The following is a 6000-nucleotide window of genomic DNA, read 5'->3' on the forward strand; positions in this document are numbered from 1 at the left end:
TACAGCTACAGGGCTCAGTGCATTCTGTCCCTTTCTCTGTGTGTGTCCTGACAATTTTTCCCACAAAACCACCTGTGTCTGCACAAAACCTCACCTTCCTCCTCTGCTACGACGAGCCTCCACCTGCAATAAATGGGTCATTTTGTCCAAGTCCTGCTGAAATACAGTGTGAGGAAGGAAAGAACAAACCTTTGGGAATGGCCTACTTAGACGAGGTCCACGAGCAGCGGCGAACAAAAGCGCCTTCCTCGGGCATCAGGGCCTCCAACACACCTTCTCCTCAGCATAGATGAAGCTCCCTCCACCCAAGTGGAAGACAAGCTTGCAGGGCTGGGTTCTGAGGAATCCAGGCCCAGACTCCACAGGCCTGTGCACCACCTGGGGCAGAAAGTAGGATACAGCGCCCTCTGGTGGCCATAGGAGCTCAGGGCAGGATCCTTACCTTCACTGTGCAGGGTGACATTGTGCTCCCTGGTGGCCTCCTGCTGATTCACTGGCAGAAAATCTGGGTTTTTCATCTATATTATTCACTATCTTATATTGTTCAGCGTATTCTCTTGGGATGCCTTTTCTTTCTGTAAGGCAGATGACCCCAAAGGTCTTACCTTTTGTTGTTGTTTCAAGGTGAAGGTTGGTTAATTTGGCTGATCTTTTTGAAAAGCCAGCTTTTGGATTTGATGGATTATACCACTGCTTTTCTATTCTCTAGTTCACTTTTTCCTTGTTTTTGGTAGGGTGATTGAACCCAGGAGTGCTTAACCACTGAGACACATCCCCAGACCTTCTATAATATTTTTATTTAGAATCAGGGTCTTACTGATTTCCATAGGACCTTGCTAAGTTGCTGAGGATAGATTCGAACTCATGATCCTCCCCAGCTGCAGAGGTTACAGGCATGTGCTATGGCACAAGGTCATTATTTTCATTCTTAATCTTTCTTATTTCCTTCTTTCATCTAACATTGTGTTTAGTTTGTAATTTTCCTACGCCATTATTCTGTAATTGCATTACTGCCATGAAGAAAATCCAGAGTTCAACAAGCAAAGAAGAAGATGGAAAACATATTTTGCCATTAGGAAAATATACCTTAAAATCACGAGAATCAAAGGACACAGGGGTGGCCTGTAGTCCCAGATACTCAGAATGCTGAAGCTGAAGGATCATTGGGGCCTAAGAGTAAGAGAGAAGACTGGACAACATAGCAAGACCCCATCTCAACACACACACACACACACCTACTTCTTACACACCTGTAAATGTAGCTCAAATGAAAATAGTCTCCAATTTCTGCTGCTGAAGACAAAGAGATAGGATCATTCACACATTGCTAGTGATAATGTAATTATTAGAGCCACTGGGAAGCAGTTTGTCAGTTTCTTCAAAATAAAACATGCAGGCTATACTTTGGATCTTGAATGTCCTCCAAAGGCCCATGTGTTGAAGGGTTGGTCCCCAGCATGTGGTGCTGACAGTAGCTGGTGGGAGTGTTAAGAAGTGGGGCCTATTGGAAAAAAGTGTCATTAGTGACATGTCTTTGAGGGATATATTGGAACCTCGGCCTCTTATGTCCTTTTGTGAGCAGCAACCAATACTAGGATGTATGGAGAGGCCCCAAAGCCACAGAACCATCAAGCATGAACTGAAACCATGAACTAAAATAAACCATCCCTCCTTTAATGCTGATCATTTCAGGTACTTAGGCACTGAAATGGAAAGCTAACTAACAATGCAAATAATATTAGATGTGTCAATTGCACATCTGAGAATTTATTCAGAGAAATGAAGACTTTAGTGATCGCATGCCCAAATTTTTAAAATTTTCATGTAGCTGCCTCATTGTAACACCAAGAACTGAATTCATCTCAAATGACATTTTGGAGATAATAAGACAAAACAACAACAACAACAAAAACAAAAACAGTGCCACATCTATACATTGGCAACTACTGTCATGAAAACTGATATCTGCAACAATTTGTATGCATCACCAGAAGATTATCCTGAGTGAATGATGCTAATCACAAAATAGCAAATACTATGATCGATTTGATTTTTGTAAAATTCATGAAATTCTAGTAATGGAGGAACATAATAATAAACCAGCAGGAAAAAGCACAGATAGGAGGAGAAAAGTTTGTTTGGCTACAAGAAACAACTAGTGGACTCCTAGTGATGGAAACATTGCATATCCTCACTATATTGAAGTAATCTTCTTGGTTGTGATATCAAATTGTGGTTTTGCAAGATGTCATCATTGGGGGAAATTGAGTACAAGGAACAGTGCATCCATTCATTTTTACAAATGCATAAAAACAAGATGTATACTAAGATACAGAAACAACTGAAATACCTACCAGCCAACGATTATTTACTTATGATGTCTCTTGCATATATGCATGAAATTCTCAAGGACAAGACAAAAATAATTAGGGAAGTATGATTATATGGGATTTCTGTGTTTTATTTCACTCTTTAAATGATCTCCCAGCTAAACTAGTTGTATGCAAAGCAAACAACTTATATTCACTATGATTCTGAAAAAAAATAAAATAAAATGCTGAAAATACAATAGCATGAATTGAGAAATCTCATAGGGAAACTGAATAACTCACACACCATTGGTGGAAATACAAATTGATATACCACTTTGGGAAACAGTTTGAAAATGTTCTTAAAAGCAGAATTCAAAGCCAGGAATGTGGTGTGCACCTGTAATCCCAGCTACATAGGCAGATGAGGCAGGAGGAACACAAATTTCAGGCCAGCCTGGCCAATGTAGGAAGACCTTGCTTCAGAATAAAATGAAAAAGGACAGGAGATGTGGTTCAGTTCTCCAGCACTCACCTAGCATGCCGGAGGCCCTGGCTTCAATGCCCAGTACCAAAAAGAAAGAAAAAAGTTAAACATGTATCTATCTACCCATATGACCCGGTATTAAATGAAGGGAAATAAAAGTGAAGTGCTTACAATGTCTTTTTCATAATGCCATAGCAACTTCTTTCAAATATGCACACAAACACAGGAAACACTGCAGACATCCATTAGGAGAGGAATGTATGAACCAACTGTAAACTACCTATGCACTGCCATTTGAGGTTGAAGTGCAGATGCAGGAAAAGCATTGAAAAACCTGAAAATAGTTGCTACAGGTGACACAAAAGGAGTGCATAGTCTATGGTTATATAAAAATTCAAATTAATCAAAAATGACAGAAAGAAGCAGCATACAGGCTTACCTCGATCCTTGACATTCTTCAGGGAAACTCTGTCCTCCTGTCCTCAGAATTTAGCCATGGATGCATCCGGGCCTGAGGGGACAACCATACTGTTAACCTCTGGAGCAGAGAGGAAGCCCAGGTCACCATGCTTTATAAATTATGCAGACAGGTACAAAAAAGTGTGTGCACACTTAGTGACAGAGAGCATCCAAAATAATGCATTTCTACTCAGGAATATAGAGAGCAGCCTAAAAATCCTTTTATGAAAAAGAAAATTAAAGACAGCACAAAGGAGCAATGTGACTTCCCTGGCATCCCACAGTCAGAACAGTTATGTTTCCCTGGAACTTTTCCACAGAAGCCTAATTTTACAAATCTTTTCAACCCACGAAGGCCCTCACCAAATTCTGTCACCCTTGTCTCTAAGCTCCTAATAAAATGAATCCTCTTTGCTCTAGGTGAGGTCACAAGGTGCCTGCACAGGCTCTGAGATTCCCTCAAAGGGCAGTAAAGGGCCAATAATTTGTGTGAATTGCAGACACCTGTGTGGAGGCCCAGGCAGAGGCAGCTTTCAGACTCTGACAAAGTACTTGGTACTCAGCAGGTAGTAAACACAGGTTGCTGGAGGGACAGACACACACATATTCCATGAGATGTTTGGGGCTCCAGCTACAGTAATGCACATGGCACCCAGAAGAGAAGCTCCCACATGGGCAAGTGAACAGACAACCCCAGCCAGAGAAAAAAGGAGACTGCGCCAGGACAGGAACAGCATCCCCCAGCAGAAGCAATGGTCGCGAACTGTTGTTCTGAACTCCTTTTTAATACTTGTCCCATTTTCTTCTGTCTTGATAATTTTTTTTTCCTCAATCTATTTGAAATCCTTTCCTAGGAGGCCTCTTTTAGGACCTGGCCCTGAGGTGTTGTGAGGAAGAAGAAAGCAGCCTGGACCTCCAGGAGTTGGCCTGTCTGTCAGTGGGGCCTGCTGTAGCCAGGACCAGGTTTGACACTCGCAGCCTGGCCTTAAAATCCTAGTGAAGCACAAGCAATTTCATGGAGCATCAACATGCACCAAATTCAACGTGAAATGAGTAATCAGGACCAAAAATGAAGTCTGATCTCAAACTATGTCTGAACACAGATGAAAGGTGAACATAGATTAATTCACAGAAGTGACCAATCTTCCCCTATCTGATGAAATTAAGTGACTGCTGCTTTGCCCTCAATTAATATTCACCTCCCTCCATTCTTCCCTTTTCTGCATAAGATGTAAGAAGACCAACACCAATAGAATTCCCTGCTTCCTGACAGTGTTCACTCTAGAAGAGAGCTCCTCTGTCCTTAAAATGTCCCTCAAGTTCCAAATCTTTGTAACACTCGTTACCAAAAGCCATCCCAGTGTTCCCTTGCTGTTTTCCCTGACTGCTATGAGGACTTCACCTAAGTGGTGTTAAACACAGTCATGTTCTTTGGTTTGGTTTTGGTTTTGTCTGCAGGGCCTGCACAGGATGTTTGAAATCAGACTGAGATTTCAATGCAGGATGGTTAATTTTGCCAGGGATATTGAGGAATGCAGTTATTCAATGTAGTAAGAACTGAGCTGGACCTAACAAGTGAGAAGCAGCCTTGGCCACATAAAAAATAGGTTCATTTCAGAGAAAAAGTTCTCGGTCAGAGCCAGGGATCAAGGGCTAGAGCAGGTCCACAGAGGGAGATGAGAACAGCCCCGACTTGGTGCACCAGGCTGTCAAGAGAGAGGAGCCAGAGCCAGGAAAGGCCCCCAGAGGAGCTCTCCTCTGCAGCCAAGGGTGCAGTGGCTATTCCCACTGGAAAGATTGCTCTGTGTATGGACTGACCCTGCACTACCCGGCACACATCCAGTGGGGTCCAGCCACTGTGATCATGAGAACCAAGCTTGATATTGTTAACACACGCACAAGGTGTGAGGACAATGTTCTCACAGAGATGACATGTTCAGATCTGCAAGGTCACGAAGATAGATGGGACACCGCAGGGCCACGCTACGCTTTGCCCCTTGTGTTTCTAAGAGTCTCTGGAGAGGCTTCTCGGGATATGAGGGAAAGGAAGAATTCACAGAAGGTGCTGAGGACCCTAGATCCCCAATTCTGCTTCAACGAAGTCGACCCATTTGTGAATGATTTCTTTGGAAATGCTCCAGGGCTATGGGGGCGGAGAGGGCTTTAAATGCAAAACCATCGACTCAAAACAGAACCCAGAGGCCTGGAATCAGGGTGCAACGGATCAGTGAGGGTGTTTCAGGAGAATTCAGGAAACCCTGGACTGAGGAACCTGACCCTGAGGACAGAGGAGGAGCCAGACCCGACGGGGACAAGAGGTGAATTGGGCAAGCCTGAGTGACCAGGCACTAAGAGGGAGGGTCCCCTCCCCAGCCTCCTGCAAGACCTCTGGCACTCACTGGGGCTGGACAGCAGCACCTGGCTCCAGGGCGCTCCTGCGGTGCTCACCAGGTGCTGACAAGGCGCTGACTGAGCCCAGGGCTGGGGAACTGCCACACAGCGAGTCCTCAACGGCTCTCTGCGCGCGTGCAGGTCGGTTGCCAGCCTCAGCCAATCAGCGCTCAGCCCCACGGGCTGGACCAATAGCAGTTCCTTTTGCTCCCCATTCAAAATTGTGGGCGTGGAGCACGGATGCGCGCGACTTCTCAGGCCAGAGCAGAGCCAGGGAGGAAGGGGAGAGTTCAGGGAAGGTCCCATGATCAGGGCTTTCCTCAGCTCTTCTACTCTTTGGGACTGAGGTGGGAT

General features: G+C 44.5%; 1 long non-coding RNA gene across 1 annotated transcript in view; it reads right to left on the reverse strand.

Moving 5' to 3' along the window:
* Positions 1-5761, reverse strand: part of LOC144375818 (uncharacterized) — a 59759-nt gene extending 53998 nt beyond the window's left edge. Inside the window, exons 1-2 of the long non-coding RNA XR_013435683.1 lie at positions 5655-5761; positions 3236-3307 (exon numbers count right to left, since the gene is read on the reverse strand). This is a non-coding gene — a long non-coding RNA (uncharacterized LOC144375818). The remainder of the gene's footprint in view (positions 1-3235; positions 3308-5654) is intronic.
* Positions 5762-6000: the final 239 nt, after the last annotated feature.

This window comes from Ictidomys tridecemlineatus, chromosome 3 (genome assembly GCF_052094955.1).
Source record: "Ictidomys tridecemlineatus isolate mIctTri1 chromosome 3, mIctTri1.hap1, whole genome shotgun sequence".
Taxonomy (NCBI): domain Eukaryota; kingdom Metazoa; phylum Chordata; class Mammalia; order Rodentia; family Sciuridae; genus Ictidomys; species Ictidomys tridecemlineatus.